We start from the raw sequence: 20,935 nt of genomic DNA on the forward strand, positions 1-20,935 counted from the left end.
ATTTTCATCTGAAGCTCCTGTATTATTAAAGATAAAAAAGTATTTTTCTATAATAAATTATTTCTATAATAAAATTACACTCAAATCATTCTTAAGCTTTTTTTAAAACTCTTCCTTATTTGCACTCCTATGGAAGGCACCATACATACAAATCATTTTTTTTGTTCCTAAAGTTCAATTAGGCCATGCAATCCTAATATTGGCTTCCCTTCCACATATACAGAACTGCTGTGTAATTAAAACGTATGTTTGCTTTAATGAGAGGGAGTATTGCACAGCTTTGTCATCCCTTCTTTCCCTTTTAAGAAATATGCTATCTAATTACAGGTGCAGATCTGCATAGGAATGTTTCCCTCTCTATACAAGATGCTCTATCCCATTTGTTTTTACGTTTTTGTTAAATAACTAATAAGAAACGCATTCTGTTTAAAACCAAATTCAGGAAATGATCAGTTAGTTTCAGCTTGCAATCTCCTCTCCTCCTAATCCTGAAGACCATTTTACTATATTCCATGTGATGTAATGTATCATTAGTAGAAAATACACTGTGGAAGCAACATCTGAAAACCTAAAAGAGACATAAAAGAATTATGCCGATGCATTTTAGTATACAGTATTAACCTCAAGCTGCCATAATATATTTTAATTGCTCCCACAACCTGTAATTATTATAAATTATCGTGTATTCAAATATAAAGGCATGTGTAAGCAAAAACACATTGGAGTAATAAGCAAAACAATAATTTTATCAGTTGCAATGACTAATATGACCTTCAAAATTCAGGCATGACATTCTTTATTGTGAATAATAGGTGAAAACATTGTACAAGAACATAAATAATAGGCATAGCAGGAACAAATATGCTATTTTACAGCCCAACAAAAGTCTTTCTAAGTTCTTTTGTTTCTCTCTGACACCCTAAGCCATGCAGCAACGCTAAAGTGGAATTAGCATTGAATCAACATTTTCTTATAGATTTTTTTAACTATTGTATTAGTGTTAGGGTTTAAAGTATATGTAAACCCTAACAGTGGATTTCTCTTATTTGCTCCTTTTTGGTCTGCACCCACTTGTAACTTAACTCCAAAAGGTGTAGATAAAAGGGAAGATAGCACAAAATAAGATACAATAAAACCTGTTTATTAACACGCCTTAAAAAGCTGCTCTGTCAACAACATTTCTCTAGTCACATGAGACATTCATAACTGACCCAACTGCCAGATTTGCAGGATACACTAACTGACTTCTGCTTGACCACTTTTGCTGCATATCGTCAGGGCCTGTGCTAGGTTTCCTGCCTACACAGGCAAGGTGTATTTTTGCCCTGAATGGCAGATGACACTATCTCTTTAAATAACTACCTATATCCCAAGGAAGAAAGGATTATTCAACCCTGCAGTATGATATATTTCTTCCAAGGATATCGGAATTATTAGATAATAAAGTGCTTATTGAAGATATCCCATATTAAAGTGGTTCTCAACATGGGTGAGACACATTCATGGTTTATGAATGATTAAACTCTTTATATTACAGTACATTTAGAGAGTATGGGCTAGAAATGTATGTAATTTAGAGCTGACTTGGTAATGAGTGTTAGGTAACTGAAATAAACTAATACCAGGCCTACTTGGTAAACTACTGTAATAACAGGATGGACAGTATAATGATGCTAAAACTCCAATGTGTAGCCTTGAAGAACATATTTAAAACATTGAGTTTGTTTACACTATGCTGAAGTGCTTGTTTAGTTCAAATACCTAGATTTTAAAGCTAACATGCAAACATATGGTTGAAATAGAAATCTGTAAACTGTCTCATCTCACAACTGATATGTTTAATCTGTCATCTGACAATTCATATATACAGTTCTCTACAGCCAGCTTTCTGGTTAAGACACTTCTGCCAAACACAAGAGCCAGGTCCTATTTACTGTTCTCCACCGCAGTCAGAGGTGTCCCTAGACCCTCCCCACTGCCTGAGGCGAAGGGGAGTTGGGGGGTACATGATGGGGAGGGAGGTGGGGGTTGCTGGCAGTGCATGAAGAGACCAGGGGAAGGGAAATGCTGGTGGTACACGGGGTGGCATTTTCTCTGGTATCCCGCCCATCTCACTAATGTCACTGGTTGCCAAGTGACAAGCCAGAGCGTATTTGCTCTGCTCCTGGCAACCAGTGATGTCACTAGTTGCCACGAGCTGGGCGGGACACCGGTCATAGTTTTACAGGTTACTAAAAGCTTTTAGCAACCTGGGGCACTCTGGCAGGAAAGGGGGTGGCAGTGATCCAATGAGATGCCGCCTGAATCAACCGCCTCAGGCTTCCTCAATATAGGTGTGGACCTTACCGTAGTCAAAGCAATAAAGTTGTTAGAGCTAAGCACTGTGGTATGCACTGTTTGAGTTACAGGGCTCAGCTTCCTCTATGAATCTATGTACTGCTGAAATCAAACCCAGAGGTGCAAAGTAAATGTAATCATTCCCATAAATTAACACAACTTTTTAATGTGAAAAAAAAGAAAGAAATTTAATCAGATCATATTCAGGCGTCAAGACAATAGCTTTATATCTGGTGACCCTTGAGAAAATCAGAACCTCAATTAGAAAAGTGTGGATTTTGAATTACACAGCTTTATCTTATCCATCATTTAATCATTATAAATGCTTATGAAAACGTTCAGAAAGATGATTTAGCAACATGCTTTTGTCTTTTATAAATTTTAAATGGCTTTAATTTCATCATGTTTTAGATTGTTACACCATAGAATAGAGAAAAACATTGGAGAGATTTGCATTTTTATTCAAGATAAAAGAAAATAACTGCCTATTATCTAATTTATGGAACTCTTGTAAAGATTGCTACTGCTAAGCAAAAATGTTCAATTTCACCCTCACCCTATCCCCGACCCTGAATCCCCCTACACGGCACACTGTCACCCAGAGAAACCTTCGCCACCTCGACCCTTCTCTTCTCTGCTACTGACCACCTCTATAACAAAATTTCAACCCTGTCCTGCCCTGACTTGGCTACTTCTATCTACAACAGCTCCCTTTCATGCTCTCTAGACACTTTGGCTCCACTCACTACACGCAGACTTAGACCACGTCCACTACAACCGTGGCAAACTGAAGAAACAAGACATCTAAAAAGACATAGCTGCGCTCTTGAACGACTGTGGCGGAAAACTAGGCTTCTGCATGACTTCACCCTGTACTAAGCTGCCCTCCTAAAATATAATTAATCCGTGCTGCCAAACAGACGTATTTTGTCACTCATTAACACACTCTCATCCAAACCTCGTCAACTCTTTTCTACTTTTAACTCTTTACTATGTCCTCCACCGCCACCACCCACTAACTCACTCACTGCCCAGGACATTGCCATTCATTTAAAAAAACAAAATAGATACAATTCAGGATCAGATCGCCACTGTGCAGTCACCTTCCCTTATTCATGTACCCGTCCCTCCATCACACTTATTACTTTCCTCGTTTGACCCTGTCAGCACAGAGGAGGTTACTAAGCTTCTCTCTGACACCCCCCTCACTATTTGCCCCCTGGGCCCTGTTCCCTCACCACTACTCCGGTCACCCTCTTGCTCTATCCTACACTCTCTTACTCACATTTTCAATCTATCACTCTCTACTGGCATCTTTCCCTCCCCTCTAAAGCATGCCCTGGTCACCCCAATACCCAAAAAACCCTCAATGGACCCTACCGACCTCAACAATCTCAGACCAATCTCCTTACTCCCATTCACATCCAAACTCCTGGAACACCTTATCTACAGCCGCCTGAGCCGCCACCTTGCTGATAACAACCTTCTCGATCCCTTACAGTCTGGCTTTCGCCCCCTACATTCCACTGAAACCGCCCTCCTAAAACTCACTAATGACCTAATAACAGCTAAAAACAATGGCCACTACACCTTACTCTTGCTATTAGACCTTTCTGCTGCTTTTGACACTGTTGTTCACTTGCTCCTCCTCAAAAAACTCCACTCACTTGGCCTACAAGACTCTGCTGTCCCATGGTTCTCCTCCTACCTATCTAAGCGCTCCTTTAGTGTCACCTACACATCTACACCCTCCCCCCTTCTTCCTCTTTCTGTAGGGGCCCCCCAAGGCTCTGTCCTTGGACCCCTTCTCTTTTTTATCTACACCTCCTCCCTTGGTCAGTTTATAACCTCACATGGCTTCCAATACCATCTCTATGCTGATGAAACTCAAATCTATCTTTCCACTCCACAACTTACCCCCTCAGTGTCCTTGCGTGTCACTAATCTACTAACTGACATATCAATCTGGATGTCGCAACACTACTTAAAACTCAACCTTTCAAAAACTGAGCTCATCATATTTCCTCCCCCCCGTGCACCTTCCCCCAACTGTTCCCTTGAGATTGTTAACACAACTATCCAGCCCTCCCCCCATGCCAAGGTTCTAGGTGTCATCCTTGACTCAGACCTTACCTTTCTTCCCCACATCCATTCGCTATCCAAATCCTGCCGTCTTCACCTTCGTAACATCTCCAAAATACGCCCCTTCCTCACCAAAGAAACCGCAAAATTACTCATCCACTCCCTTGTTATCTCTCGTCTAAATATTAGCAACCACTTACAAAGCCATCCACAACTCTGCCCCCGGCTACATCTCAAACCTTGTCTTAAAGTACCACCCTAACCGTCCCCTCCGCTCTTCAAATGACCGTCTACTTTCCAGCTCCCTCATCAACTCCTCCCATGCTTGCCTCCAGGACTTCACTAGAGCCTCTCCCATCCTATGGAACTCTCTACCCCCAACCGGTCCGACTATCTCCCACTCTGACTGCCTTTAAGTGATCCCTTAAGACTCATCTCTTCAAGGAAGCCAATCCCACCTCAACCTGACCACTGAACTATCACTTTATCAAAAAATTCATCCCCACACAGCTACCTCCTCATGTATCACTTCCCTCTCCCTTTTAGACTGTAAGCCCTCCTTACCATCTTGTCTTGAATTGTATTGTAATTGTAATGTCTCCCTTATATTGTACAGCGCTGAGCAAACTGTTGGCGCTATATAAATCCTGTATAATAATAATAATGTTCAAACTGGAAAGTCCCTTCTGTAGTAGGTAACTTCAGTGACATGTTCACCATGTCTGCCATTTAAGCATAAATAATCATTTTTTCCAAGTTCCTCATACTTCCTAGAGTTCTTCCCTACTGAGCCCATACCTTTGTGTGTAGCTGCTGGGAACTGCTGTCAGTTTGATGACCAGGGGTTTCCCTAATTTTTGGTGGCAGAGCTCCGTCCAACTAGTGATGTCACTTGTAGCCGGGAGCTCGGCGGGATGCCAGCCAGAGTGTCCAAGGCTGCTAAGAGCTGGGCAGAGAGATGTGTATGGTCCTTACACACCTCCCAGCCTGACCTTTAGCAACCTGGTAAGCTCTGGCTGGAAAGGGGGCAGCAGGCACACTGCAAACATTGTGCAGCAGAGCAGCCATGCCGCTCCATCTTGGAGCCCTGGTCATCAACAGGGCTGTCCTTATAATGAGGCAGCCTGACGCTGTTGCCTCAGTTGGCATCTTGGGGGGGGGCACAGGAAAAAGATCAAAGCTCTGCTGCACAAAGATTGCTATAAGCTGGGTGGGGAGATGTGCAAGGGCCATACACATTTGTAAATCATTTTGCCATGCTTTGTACTGGAATGTTTGGTATCATGATAAATGGATAAATCACAGAATAAAATTGGCACTTTACATTTAAAGTAATTATCATTGGCCAAAATTACTTCTTTTTGCAAAAATAGATTTCTGGTATTATTGGCAACCTCTGTTCTACTGTCTGTGCATCTGTGGTTTCCATAGGTTATAATGATGTGCCCATCATACTAAAGCAGACCACCAAGCCATTATACCAGGGATCTCAAGTCTCCCTGATGTTCAGGGAGTCTCCCTCTTTTGGACAGCAGCTCCCTGATGTCCGCGAGAGAGGCATTTTCTCCCTGAAAGGTTTACTCTGAGTAAACCTTTCCGGTAAGATATCAGGGGGTAAAGTTTCAGAGTGAGGCTTGCCTCCTGGAGAAAGGTCATGTGATCTCTAGAGCAGCCTCAGAACGAGACTTGGCTCTCAGAAGGAAGAAGCTACTTGCTGCACAGAGAGGGCGGACATAGACTACTATTGAGAGCAGGTACAGGCACTGAGAGCTACTGCTGCAGGGTTGAGAGAGTGCTGTTAACCCTTTGTGGATAATATAGAATTAATTATATGTCCTGGTTGTCTAGTTATAGAGAACATTTATTTAATTTGCTGCCCATAGCAACTAGTCAACTGTGTATCAGGGACTTTACTCCTCAGCGTTTTTTTAAAAAGGTCTCGGGCTGTCTAATAAATTGTGACCTTTACACTGACAGATACTTGAACATCAATTCACAAATCTGATGTATATATAAATAAATAAAAATACCCCCCAAAAAACAGAAAGGGCACCTCCCTGAAATGAGATGGGAACCTCCCTGAAATAAGGTTTTGCAGGTTGGGATATCTGTTATACTGTATAGCATCTAATGATGGATATTTAAAAAATGAATGCAAGTTGTGCTTCTGGTTGCCTTGGATACCAGTACACTGCCCAGGCAAAGCAGTGGAGAGCCACTGCCCTCATTGTTGTATTATGTAATAATTATGTAATAAGAAGGGCCAGGGGCATTTTTTAAAATCAAATTTCCCTTCTCCTTTAAAGCAAAGTTAGCCATTTATCCAAATGATGTGTGTATTTGCTCTATTTTGAAGCATTTAAAATGTGCTATTAAAAAGTAATAATGATTCATAACACCTGTCTTTTTTCGAATAATTTATTAAATGCTCAATTCCAATTACACAAATCACTAATCATCAAAAACCCACCACCACTAGTACGGTAGCTGTAGGGTGGCCAGGCCTGCAGTTTGGCCAGGTGGTATTTCAGTTCATTCCACATAGATCCACAGAGTAGAATTAGTAGATGCAGCCTTGGGTAATTGTCAGGGTATTATATTGTGTGGAGCATTAGGTGGCACTGCAACAAGTCAATGTATAATGATACAGTTTGTTAATACATGTTGGTTCAAGGTGTGGTGTAAAGCAGAACACCGGCCACAAATAAACAGATACAACTTGCTAGCATATTGAAAGATAAAATAAAGATAAAAAAGCTTTTTCTGCAATATTCACAGTTTAGCTGTACCCCACGGTACTTGTTTCCCCCCCCCACTGGATGTTCTCAGCCTGACAGTCATCATCAATTAACCCACTTTCTCTGACCCCAGGCTCTCATGGACATGGCCCAGTCTGGGACTGGGCAATGAAAGGAGAAGCAGCTCAGTGATGAGGTCATCCCTCTGTCACTCTGCGTTCTCCTTGTTAGCACATGAACTGATTGGCTTATTGTGCTACTTCTCTCCTCGGCAGGTGACCCCCCCTACAGCAGGGCACACTGGGTGTTGGAAATGCACCTCCAGCTCTGCCCATTGGGCTTTCTTTCACTCTGTCTCACAAGGCTATGCTCAGTTGCTGAATGTGTATTTTTTTATATAACAATTTGAAAAATTCTATCAGTGGAGTTTATTAAAACTGGAGCAGACTAAATCTGGAGTAGCTGTGCACAGCAACCACTCATCTTCTTTCTTTCATTTTCAAATCTTAACTAAACAAACTGTATAGAGAAGCTAATTGGTTGCCATGGACAACTGCTCCAGTTTTGATAAATTCCCCTCTTTAAATGACAAACTGTGATAGTTGTGAATTGATACCAAACATCACTCTTTAGGTCACACACAGTTACAGCAAAGAAACTGTGTTACCCTAAGGGTTATTCACAAAAGGGTGAAGGGTTTGGGGAAGGCAGGAGAAGTGAACAATCTAGGACAACATAGCTGATTTGGAAAAATTCTCCAATTCAGCTCACTTTCCAGTTCAGCTATGTTGTCCTAGATTGTTCACTACCTTCTCCAAACTCTTCACCCTTTTCTGAATAACCCTGTATATGTTCTTGTGTAGTGTGCATGTTAATCTTAGATACGTATGTTGTACAGTAGATTATGTAAATGTATAGTACATTGTTAAGAGCTAAGGGAAATGAAGTTACTATGGAAACTTAGATTTAATTAACAAATGTGCACACAACTTTTACATGATTATATGAGAGAACCCTTTGTGCTTATGTAGTGATATGTGTAATTTCTAATTTCAAAGCAGGACCCACATAAGTGTTATTCAAGAAATATTTAATCTTTGAATCAGGTATTTATTTTGAATGATGGAAAATATGCCATTCATCTGCATCGGAACACATTTCAGATATTACCTGTCTTGATCCAGTTAGGTTTGATAATAGATTCTGTGTGCTTTCTCTAGCTGTTATACTATATACTACCTGTTTCTGACTCCACTGGTACCCGTTGTCTATGCCAATTTTTTTCAGTCTTTATTTCCCCCTATTGTCTCTCTGTCATTCTGTGGCTCTGGCTTTCCACACCTGTACCTAATCTGAGTGTATAAGAGTAGCAGTCAACTTTCTTGTTATAGGAAGCCTCAAGTGTGCCTCTGACATAACCAAAGGCTTAAACATTATTCCCAGCATTTATAATGCTATAAAAGACTGTTAGGGACTGTGAACATGCAGTAGGGGACAGGGGCGTAACTGCTAGTTATGCCACCCTGCAGAGCCCGCCATAGACTCTCTATAGTGGGCTCTGCAGGGTCTGAGATCTCAACCCTGGCCGGGCCCCCTGTGCCCGGGCCCCATAGCGGCCGACTGGGTCGCTATGGCGATTGTTACGCCACTGGTAGGGGATAGTTAGAGAGTGTGTACGTGCTACTGAAGGCACTGCAGATATGCTTCAGATGGCTGCCAGTAACTGCAGATATGCTAAGGAAGATGGTTCGAAACTGTGGAGATGTGACAGAGCATTTTGATATATGGCCAGTATACTACAGGAATGGTCAGAGAGTGGGGACGTTCTACAGTATAGCCCCAGAGACAGTGGAAGTGCTACACAGGTGATCACAGAATGGGTACTTGTCTCAGTAGCACTAGGTAAGCCTATAAAGGCTTTATTCTCATACAGTGCCAGGTCCTGACCAATCAGGAGGTCAGAGTAGACACACAGCTAGAGAAGACACTGAATGCTTCTTGGCAGGGCCTGAAGGCCACACAACAATTACTATAGGTTTTATAAATTCCCTTCCCCCGATAGTTATTTCTGTAGAAATACACTCCAAGCCTCTTGGTCATGGTTTCTCAATCTGCACATTTACCTTTGTATTCCTAAATATGGATTTTTCATTTTGTTTCCTTCAATCTAGACCCATGATTCTTATGCTTAGGCCTTAGCTTATGAACCTGCTTGCTTTTATCTTTGTATCTGTGCATTTATTAGGTTTATGTGTTTTGATGTTAATAATGAAAATTTGTCCCGTGCCTAAGCATAGTCTCCTACCTCCTGTGCTAGTCTTCAACTCATCCATGCATGACTAGCAGTCCCGTGCTAGTCAAGACATTACCAATTTAAAATTATACACAGTAGAATGTAGGACAGAATTTTTTTTTTTTTCAGAAGAGGATATTAGTTCTGACATCTCACATTGATTTGTTTAGTAAGCGTGGCTTATAGTAATCATAAAGAGAGAAACTGGAGAAGCATTCCCACATGTACAACATTCACTGACAGAGATGAGTGACTCAAAATTTTCTTTGCTGGCAATTCACGTGTTTTGGACTTAATATCCACTAGCAATATTTCACCATAAACTGATTAATCAGCAAAATCAGTTATTATGGAGTTTAAAGATGCTTTTTGTGGCAGGCATGCTGGCTAAGGCATATGTCATTTTCTCAACATTCTGTACTTTAAAATGTGTCTAGAAGATGTGAATAATGAAGATGATGAAAATAAGGGACATTGCTTGAGAAGTTTGGTTGCAGTGGTTAGGTAACAGCAGCTCTAGGTAGTTTTGCAAATCAGATGTGTGTGGCAGCCATGACCATCTGAATTTTTTCCTAAACATGAAGCTTCTGTATACATTTCACAAACCATCTGAACACCAGATTTTAATGGGCAGATGACTGAGAATGGCCTGACACCTCCAGAACACACTGTCTATATAAAAAATGATATTACTTTGATGCAAATACTGCAACAAAAAAAGCAGGGAAATGTGATGTATTTTGAGATATGCAGCAATTAACAGGCACAAATGGTAAACAGTGCTGAAAACAGTTGTATGTACTGCATGTATTGCTATTATAAATAATGGTTCTAAGCAACTGCGTGGTGTTTTGAGGCAGATGCTTGGGGTAGGACTTATAAGTAAGAGAAAGCATAACACACTTTGAAGCATAGCACACTAAAACAATAAATTTAAAGATAAATGATCAGCTTTTTTGTCAATAATAAAATGTAGCACACAGAGCCTAACACAGTGTTATGAAACAATGGGAAGGATTTATCAACCTTAAAGTTGTAAGATAGTGTTGCAAGCAAGATAGTGTTGCAAACAGGGCCTCAAACAGTTTTAAAGACAATAGTCATAATAGGCATAATTTGTTTTCAAGTTGCAACGCATTCCAAGTTCCGTGTCAAGGAAGATATGGTTGATAACTGAGCCTGGAACAGCTTTCAAAGACAAATGTAAGGTGTTTTTATCTGCATCAGATTGCAATATATTTTTAGCCAAATACGTAATATGCCTGTAGCTTGCCTTCCCAACAAGAGCCATTTTACCCCCTTCACTCATAATGGCAGCCTGCAATGCATCCTGGGTTTATATATAGGGGGAGTGCCACTTTAGCTCTGTTGATTGGCTGTTGCAGGATTCTGTGGATTATGGGCAGGTCTTTCAAGGTTTAAAAGCATGTGTGGTTCAAAGTAGGGTTGCACAGATACCAAGTACAGTACTTGGTACAAGTATGAGTACATGTACCGATACCTTTGAGCTCCAAGACTACACTAGAGAAAAATGCAAAAATTAGGAGGCAGCTGTCATTTGTAAGGAGCACACGGAGCTCCTGGGATTTGTACATCTCTGTTTTAATGTAAGATTTTGTTTTTATAAATATAAATAAAGGGATGCACAGATACCAGTTTTGCGAGTACGAGTACTGGTACTTGCCGAGTACTTACAAGTACGAGTACTGATACATTTTTGTTTATTGTCATGTGACAGGTTTTCTAAAACAATACAGACTAATGATTTCAGGACAGTGGTGGAGTGCCAGAACCAGGTGCCAGCTGCAACCGCTGCAACCCTGGTAGTTCTCATGAAAATGCCAAGTATCTGCACTGGTACTCGAAAAGTATCTGTGCATCTCTAGTTCAAAGATCACATAAACAGCGGTAATGTGGCTCAATGATTATTTGTGAGCATCCACCTTTTGCGAAACAGCCAAATTATCTGCGGATAAATTCTGTTCACTTAGAGTGATTTATAACAAGTGGTCAGAGGTAGGGGCATACCTAGAAATCCCAGGGCCCCATAGCAAAAACTATTAAGGGCCCCCCCGCCACCATTTTAATAGAAATACGCTGATCAGCACGTTTTTGAGCGTTTTTAATTGCGTTTCAGCGCTGAAACGCGACTAAAACCAGCCAAAAATGCTCTTCCGCCCTGGTGGGAATTGCGCCTGAATGAGGCCTAACACTTTACTTTAATACTGCCACACCAATGAGAGGCTGAGGAAAGGGGGATTATAAAAAAATTAAGGAGCGCTAAACTGTAAATAAGCGATTTATGTTATAAATGGTTTTTGCGCTGTGTTGGTGTTTGTGTTGTGATAAAATGATACAGGCGTATATTTAATTACAACACAAGGTATCCCAACGCACGACAATGCGTCACAAAGCTTTGCCATGCGCTGCCACAGTTAAATTATTGTTTTTTTACAAAATAAAAAAATCATGCACTGCGATGCGTTCCAACAACGCACTGCAGCACTTGGAGAATACATTTTGGTGAAATACAGGGAAAAGTTAAATGCACCATTCAAGCATGTGGATTACTATAAGGGAGCGCATAAGTGGCCTTAGTACAGAAACAAAGATGTAGGATATGACTGTCATAAAGTAGCTTTAGAGTTAGTGTATAATATGTGTCCATTAGGGTGAGGATTTCTAATGATCATCTGTACATGGAAATTTGGGTAGGTGTCTGTAAAAAATGGAGTTGATTGAATGGATATCTGTAAGTCCAGTTGGAAACTGATGAAGAGACTGATGGTGTAAGGCACCCTATGGGCTCATGTTGAAATGCAAATAAAATGCACATCAGAAGAAGTTCTTCAGCAGCACACCAATGGTTAAATGTCCAAATATGGTCTATTTTTATTAACATAGACCTATAGACCACATTTAGAGATTTAACCATTGGTGTGCTGGTGATAAACTTCTTCTGCTTTGAGTAAGGCGGCACCATCCGTAGTCACTACAGCACCCACTTACTTGGTACATACCGGTCAGGAGTGCAGGGAAACTTCACGAGAGTTTATAAAACTCACATCAAACACAGGTCAGCAGATTCCCACTGACTTCAATGGAGCAGTGTAGATGAGAGTTCAGAGGTGTTTGACCTGTCTTGCGATGTTTTTCTTCGGATGTAGCATGTCCCTTCAAAATGCTTTTGAATTGTAGAAAAAGCAGGTCAAACTCAGCCTTTTGTTGTCAAATGCTGCATTTTGCAATGCATGCGCTTGGCAGGAACATCCAACTACACCAGCCAAAGCTATTTGGGACTAAATAATATATACTGGTAAAGTAAAGATATAATCAGATATTATGTTAAACTGTTTAACATTATATTGAACACATTTTTTTCTTTTATTTAACAAGAAATAAGAAAAATACTTTAAATAACCTGTATGAATTTCACTGTATGAGTATATTTTTGATGTAACAGATGGATCATTGATGTTTAAGTTATAAAAGGGAGTTTGGGGAGCAGCATACTTCATTTGCATATATTAAAAACGGAAAACATCTATAAAAGCAAATGAAGAAATCTGCACATATGAACAGCAATAATTCTGTCAAAGCCCAATAGAATTCACCATAAGCTAGTAGCCATTAAGTCTCATAGAAAGAAAACAAAGTAAAACACAATTTTTAATAATCATTTTATATAACCATTGCTTTGTTGCTGGACATGAATTGTGACCATTCAAAAATGCTTTTCAAATATAAAAACAGCCTCTTTGCATAAATAACTGTAGAGTTCTGATAAAATCACATTCACTCAGCCAAAATATGGTACAAAGGGCAATTTACCCAGAGACTACACAATACCCAGTAAGGGAAACCTACAACTTTTTAATAAACAAAACACATCAACATCTGGAGAACAGATAACAAAATACATAGTTCTCCTTAATTTAGTATAGATTTTGTGTATTTTAAGTTTGAAATTTTTGTTAGACATAGACATAATGATAGATGGTCTCTGTTTCGATTATTTCAGAGATTTCACTTAAAATGATCTGTTGAAATGCCAACAAAAATGATAGATTTTGTCTAATTTGATTGGATTTTGCAACAAGGCTGACTGTGCCCATTTAGAGAAAATGATAATTTATCAGTTAAACAATCCATTAATTTCAATTTGTTTTTAATATATAAATATCTTAAAATATATGTCAGTGTCAAAATTAAAAAATTACATATTCAGTACAGCTCTGCAATATATGCACATCTCCCCATTTGTATCTCTTTAACCATAAATGTTGATCTTCCAGAAAGCCTTGATACTCTGAAATCCCAACCAGTGTTTTCAGCCCTTCCTTCTAGACTACAGTACTTCATCTATCCCTCCCTTCCTTGTCCACCTTTATATACATTGATTGATTTATTTCCCATCAGCCCAATGCTGCTGACATTCCTCCCAATAGTCTGCCCACACAGTGTGTAAAAGGAAAGTCTCTTGGGAGATGCAATTCTGGGGTTGTGGGGGTCTGGGATAAGTAGGAAATTAAAAGCTGTTCTAGCTCTAGGAACAAGGTAAAAAAAAATGAAAGGACATGTTCAAGAGGGTAGAGGGAAATATAGAGTTAAATGTGGGGTAACGTTTGAGGTTCTGACGTACACTGTAAGCTAAAACAATTGTTAACTCTGAATCATTACATTAAGGCCCGACATACATCCTGGGTAATTTCCATGCCAAATTATATGCATGCAGCAATATGCTGAGTTGAGGCATGTTTAGTAATGGATAGCAGTATCAGCAGTGTTCATTAGACATGTGCACCGCAAAAAAAATTTTTTTTATAACTAAACAAATGAAAACGAAAAACGTTTCCATTAGTTTCATCAAAGAAAACAAATTTTTTTTATGCTGTTTCGGATTCGGAGGCAACGAGTCCCGGCGGATTTGTTTACAGTGCCGTGCTGCCAATGACATACTATGTACGTCCGTGGCTGCGAAAGGGTGAAGGAAACTGTGGACTCGGGCTTGAATTTTAAATGACAGTATAAACCACTGTCTTAGACTGATTAGTATTCATTCTTACAGGACAGGCATATGAGACAACTGGAAGAACCACAGCATTCAGCTGAGGTAGCAGATATTCAACCCACCAAAACACTTGCGGCGACTAGGGAGCGGTAGCTTTTCAATACAGGTAAGTATATTTATTTATTTATTTTACAGGTTGCCTGTGTGGTGACTCTGTGGTGACAGGGATACTATAAAGAGAGAATATAAACTAGAGACAAGGTAAAAAATGGTCGCTACTTTCTTTCTTCAACTTTCTCTCCTCCATTCGAGCTTTGAAGAAACCTAACTGCTTCTCAAGAAAAGTTTATTTTTATACCATAGTTCATCTGATGCAATATAAATTGCTTATGTCCTCTATTTGTTTTCTTTAATGTGACAGCATCTTATTCAGCTTTTCTAAAAACATTCCTTTTTTTGTCCAGAAATGCCTTACATTGCAACTGGTGATATCAATAACTTTGTAGTTCATTACAGTTATTTTGAGCAGTAGAACATTTCAGCTTTTCTTATTACTCCTTGATGTGTTTATCCAAAACATACTGGAATCCTTTTTTATTTGTTTTTTGTTCCTCCTCAACCAGTGAAAACAACCATCAGAACTTTTCAAAATGCAAAAAAAAAATTAAATCGACGTCACTTTAATATAGATGAAGACATCTTTCCTGTTTGAGATAAAATTGATAAGTGATTATTTCCATACAGTTTTAATACCAGACTACAAAAACTCAAATATTCAAATATTGCATGGGTACCATAAAAAGCTGCTTCTATGATATGATCATCTATAGTCTGAATAATGGTCTGTTAAACTGATGTTACACTTTATATTTAAAATGTTTTCTGGCAAGTATCCAGTTCAGAGTACATTATTGATCTTTAAGTAATGAAATGACATTCTACTTATCTCATTTACACTATGGAAACTGGCCTAATAGAGTTCACTGACAGGACAAGAACGGGTAAAGTTTGTATTTATGCACGTGAAGAATTATAAAAGGCTAAAAATGCTGGCCCTGATTTACTGGACTGTGAAATGAAGTGAACATGTGTGCAGTTTATACATTCAATCCAATCATATGCAGGGGAGCTTGAAAAAAATAGAGTTTCTTCACATAATTGGATATGTGAGGTGAATGCGGTTCACTTTATCACAAGTCTTTAGACTTTAGAAAACAAGGCTTGCTGTGTACAGCTAGTTATACATGGGCTTTATGGTTCAAAATGTCATAAAGGGTCATGCAACACCCTATACAAATTCCTTTACAAAATGTCATAAAAGAGTCCCAAATAGCGTTCTGGGGTTCCCAAATGCTAATTGGGAGCAGAGTTGTTATTATGACATTTCTGCTCCCGAATGTCAACAAAGAGGCGGAACAAGTCCCGTGATGTCATGACTCACTCCGCCCCTTGGTTGCCATTTTGTGTAGGGATTGGTCGTGGTGGCGGGAATTTTTTCTTTTGGCAAGTTGCCACATATCATCCACCGTGACTGATGTGGATCTACATTGCTGGACAACATGATTGACATATGAATTACATGGACACTTTTCTAGGTTTTTAAAAAAAAAAAGAATTGTCAAAAACCTGTGTTTTTTTTTTAAATAAAGGACTTTGTATGCGGTGTTGTGTGTTTATTTACAATGTTACTGTTTATTTGGTGAATGAGTAGGGGTAACAACTACACCTTACTCATTCACGAGGAGGGAGCGGCATCTGGGTGCTCTCTTTATGAAAGGGGGCACCCAGATTCAGATAAGTCCCCCTGCACGCAGCCCCCCACAACCACTGGGCCAGGGTTGTGGGGAAGAGGTCCTTGTTATGGCAAAGCACCCTCTCTATATTGAGGGCATGTGGCCTGGTATGGTGCAGGGGAGCCACATGCTCATCCCCCCTTTCCTGCTCTGCCAGGCTGCTGCTCGGATCAAGGGTCTGGTAGGAATTTTAGAAAGCGCTCCACACATTTTTTTCGGGGGTGTTTGGGGGGGAGGGGGGGTTGGCATTGACACTGTTTTATTTTATTGAATAACAAATTCGGATGCATCTGAAATTTCGTTATCGGAGATCAGATTTGTTATTTGTTTCATTTGGAAGTTCAGATGCATCTAAATGTCTGAATTTCTGAAAATGTGGATGAATTTAGATTTAGAACAAAACGAATCACACATGTCTATTATGCAGAAATTAAAAATAGGTGTGGGGTTCCTTATTATTCCAAACAGAGCCTTATGCAGGCATGTAGCCTGGGTGGTTCAGGAAAAGGAAAGCAGTGAGCATGCAGCCATCCCTTCCTGTATCATACCAGGTCATATTCCTTTTAACATTGGGGAGGTACCTTGTAATAAGGGGAGGCAAAGGCGCCTCCTTGCAAAGCATCCTTGTCTCAATGTCAAGGGACAAAAGCTTCTTTCCCACTTCTGTGTGTCCTAGAAGAGAGGTTGTGATTAGAGATGCACTGATACCAGTACTAGTGTTGGTATCAGTGCCAATACTTGTACTCGCCCAAATGCTTCCGATACTTATCCCAATACCGGAACTTCTAGGGAGCATGGAGCTGGCTTCCCGGCCAATCAGGAAGCCGGGCGGTAATTAATGACTCGCCGCCCGGCTTTCTGATTGGTCGGGAAGCTGGCCAATTAGGAAGCTGGGCAGGGAGTCATTAACCGCCCCTCCTGCTCCCTGATTGGCCAGAAAGCTGGCTCAATGCTACCTCGTCACCTGGTGACGAGATAGCATGGATCCGGCTTCCTGGCTTATCAAAAACCCGGGCAGTGAGTCATTGTATGCTGCCCTGGCTTCCTTAATGAAACTTCTGGTATCGGTATTCAGTATTAGTGAGTACTGGAAAAAAAATATTTGTACTTGTAGTCTGTACCGAAAAAACAGTATTGGTGCATCCCTAGTTCTGATGGTAAAATAGAGGGGCTTATGGTGAAATCTGGGAGCCCTTTTTATAATTAGAAGAGACCAGATATCTTCCCCCTCCCAGGGGAATGAGTACAGGGGTACATGATTGCCCCTTCCCACTTGTCACAAAGATTTTAAAGGCAACAAAAAAATACCAAATTCAAAGGCCTTACCAAGCTACTAAAAAAAGTTTAATAATGTCCAGGGGTCTAATTACAGATTATAAGGCCCAATAGCAAAAGTTTAATGGGGTCCCCAGTGACCCCCCTACAATTGACCCTAACAAACTATGTCTAAATCAAGAACCAGTAGCAGGACACAGTACACAGGAACAGTATATAGTCAGTAGCTAGCACAGTCTGTACACTACTAGCGACCAGTGGTGTGGACAGAAGTTGTCCACAGGTAATTAAAAAACATTTCTTATCTGAATTTTTATTGAGAGTAAGAAAAGTGACAATATTATAAAACTGTACACTACAAACTTAGGTAAAATCAGCGTAAAACAAAGTAGTACAGTGTCGTTCATGACAATCTGACAGGACAATAAGTGCAAATAAATAGGCTCTAAATATGACACATCAGGTTAGCCTATTGTGGGTTTATTTGGGCACATCTGAGAGATAGGCTGGTGGGGTTTCAAGTAGATCGGGTTGATAATGAGGGAGTAATTCCCAGTGCAAAGTTGGTGTTGAGGACTTCACATTTGTGAGCCCAAAGGAAACCACACTATCAATGTGATCTGTCTTGTGTCCTGAGATTCGCTATGATGAGATGCAACGTAGGAAGAGGAAGGAAGAATAGGAAGATGGGAAGAGAGGAGAGGTCATGAGGAGGAGATAGAAAAAGGGGTAGAAGAGGAGAAGAAGTCAGGTAGTGCGCGGGGGACGGAGTAATGTTCATGGGACCGTTATCTTTAACGCCATCATAAAAGGAGAAGGTGTCGGTGGGTGTCGGAAGGCGTGTGTTCCTCTGAACAGCGCAACCAAATCTTTTCAAATTTAGGCATGGTATGTTCAAGTTGGGCCGTTCTCTTCTCATGCAACATTATCCAATTGACGTGGCTCTTGACATTGGAGTCACTCAGTTTGTCAGTTAGCCATGATTTTGCTATCTCCCTTTTGGCGGATGTGAGGATGTGAAGTTATAGTTTAAATGCGGTCCTGGAGAGGCCCACAGGTTTGCAGTTGAGAAGGGCAAAATTTGGGATCTTGTTAATGGACAAGTGTAAGAGAGAAGAGATCAGAGAAAAAACATGGTCCCAAAACTTAGAGGCAGTCGAGCACTGCCACCATATGTGGAAGAATTTACCCAGCTCGGAGCATCCCCAGAAACAGAGCGGTGAGGAATTTGAGTTAAATTTAGCGACCCTCGTGGGTACAAGGTACCAACGCATCATGACTTTATAATTGATCTCCAACATGCTGGAGCACCGTGAGCTGGATTTCGTGGTCAACCAGGACTTTTGCCACATGAAATCCTCCAGAGGGGACCCCAGATCCCGATCCCATTGGGAGACGTAAGAGGGGGTGGGCGGGTTGGTCTGTCACAGGTAATTCAATTTTAAAATGAATTGTCCAGCTAGCAACTCTGTCCTCAGTAGCTCACCATTTTTTAAAAAAATCTTAGATAACAAAGCCTCTAATTCTAATCTGTCCCACCCCTTTAATCACCACAACAAGCAAGTTCTAAAAAGGTGGTGTAGTAGTCATCATGACATAATTGTTAATACTCCTGCACACAATTACTCTATAACCCAATATAAACTCCTTTAAACTGTGGGGTTTTATTGCAGAACTACAAAAAGCTGTCAGTTTTTAACTGGAGGAGATACTCTGGGATTTTTTACAGGCTGGGGAAGACAGTGCTAGGCATAAAGGATTATATCAGTGCTGGCTGGGCTGACCAAAAGCTCAGAGGGCAATACATCTACACCACTAAGACAGCTAAACTGATCCTTACTGCACAGTCTGCAAAGGGGGATCTGGGACTAGCGACAACAATTCTGAAGTCTCCTTCTGTATGTCTGACACCAGCTCTCCTTGATATTAAATGTTGAGGTGGGGTACAGGGTTAGCGTCAACAGCAACCTCTGTAATCCTTAGTAATACAATACTGGACTTGGCTAGTATTACTATTGTTACACCGCCGTAAACGTCCTTAGAAGTAAATCCAATGTCAGTCATGGCATCCAGTATTGTATTAATCAATCAAGTTGCCCACCAAGGTAATCCATATCAATCATGATAACCTGTCACTTTCTGATTCGATCATTGGCTTTACCCGAGATACCCATTATTATTGTTGCAGCTAAGAATCTGTTTTGCGACGGGAGTGCAAGGTGTGTAGCCAAGATTTTTGTTGACTTTCGCTCTTTTCAACTTGCCTGCTACTGAATTGAACACAGAAGTGTTAGAGCAACACTAAAGAAGAGTACCTAGTGTGTCAAGTGACCACCCTGAAGACATCTGGAAAAGGCAAGTATCCAAACTGCCAACAGGGAGCGTGGAACCTGGAACTGAAGAAATAAAGATATAACATTAATAATTTTCCATGTCAATTAATATAGTCTTTCATCAGTCAACATTGCTTGTCACATGTTTAGCATTACAGAAACATTTATATGCACTTCTCCTACAGTAAGTTAGTGGTATATCTATAAAACATGAAAGTGTGCTCAGTTATGTATTCATACATGCATATAATTTTATCTTGATTTGAAAGCAGTGGACTTTTCAAAAATGATAATTATGTCACAGTTTGTTTCTCATTTTATGTCAATTATTAATGCATGACTCGTTGCACAGGAAAGCGCTCTATAACTAGTGACACTTTAACAATATGATAGCATACATAGTACTAACACTGACATTTTTTAAAATGCAACTGGAACTTTTAAAAAGTCAACTAAAGGTCAATAAATAGATTAACACTAAATGTATAGCTGTTTAAACACATTTACCTTTAGTACAATTAATACAATGCTATAAAACACAACACAATAAAATGGTTGCATTGCATCTACTTAGTAAACCATTAAAAATAAAGAAGGATTAATTCCTTTAATAAATCCTTCCTTTATCAGATCAACAGTTATTTTTCTGCACTTGCACATTTCCCCATGCTTTATACCTTTAAACATGTTGAATGCACTGCAGACATGTACTGTATTTATATTTTTTATTTTTACCCTGACATACACTTTAAGAAATGTATCTTTCAGAAACTCATTGTATCATTTTTACTGAAAGGGCACGGTCAGCCTTGGTGCAAAATCCAAACAAGTTAGTCCAAATCTATCCTTTTCTTTGGCATTTCAAAGGATCATGTTTGAGTGAAATCTCTGAGATGTACTGAATAAATACACAGACAAAATACAAATATGTTTACTGTCTTACTTGCCAAATGATTTGTAATTTTGTATAGCCAGGCAGGAGACACATTTAGTAAATGAGTAATTCTCTTCGGGGTTTAGCAGTGATGCTTCCTATGTCAGAGCTTCACCTCCACCTAAAAAAGTTGTAAATA

The sequence above is a fragment of the Nanorana parkeri genome, unplaced genomic scaffold, assembly GCF_000935625.1.
Source record: "Nanorana parkeri isolate BGI_ZX_2015 unplaced genomic scaffold, ASM93562v1 scaffold1069, whole genome shotgun sequence".
Classification (NCBI taxonomy): domain Eukaryota; kingdom Metazoa; phylum Chordata; class Amphibia; order Anura; family Dicroglossidae; genus Nanorana; species Nanorana parkeri.